We start from the raw sequence: 468 nt of genomic DNA on the forward strand, positions 1-468 counted from the left end.
AGATAACAATCTTGATCCTAAAATGCGCAAGGCATTACCAGTACTCCTAGACTGGTTTTATTCTAAAACTATTTAAGCCACTAAAACGGATATATGATTTCAAGACAAGCATTTGGTGATACTTTTAAGAACTTACTTATGCTTCCTACATCTTATCTACAAATTTCTAGATTCAGCAACAGGCTATTCATAGTATATGTATAGTACAAACACCAGCTATGATTTTTTTCTTTGGCTCATAATTTGATTTCCTACCCCTTAGTCACTGCCCTAACATCACACTAAACAGAAATATCCAATACATCTTTCCCTAAAAGCGCTTCACACGACCATATTCATCACCAACAGTTTCTCTCCTTTTCTGCGGTCTTGCTTCCAAACGATGCTCATCTGATGCTGAAGAAAAAGTCAGCATATGCTGAGAGGCTTTTTTCTCTTCATATAAAACTTGTGTGACCACCTTTTTCC

Source organism: Penaeus monodon, chromosome 23, assembly GCF_015228065.2.
Source record: "Penaeus monodon isolate SGIC_2016 chromosome 23, NSTDA_Pmon_1, whole genome shotgun sequence".
Classification (NCBI taxonomy): domain Eukaryota; kingdom Metazoa; phylum Arthropoda; class Malacostraca; order Decapoda; family Penaeidae; genus Penaeus; species Penaeus monodon.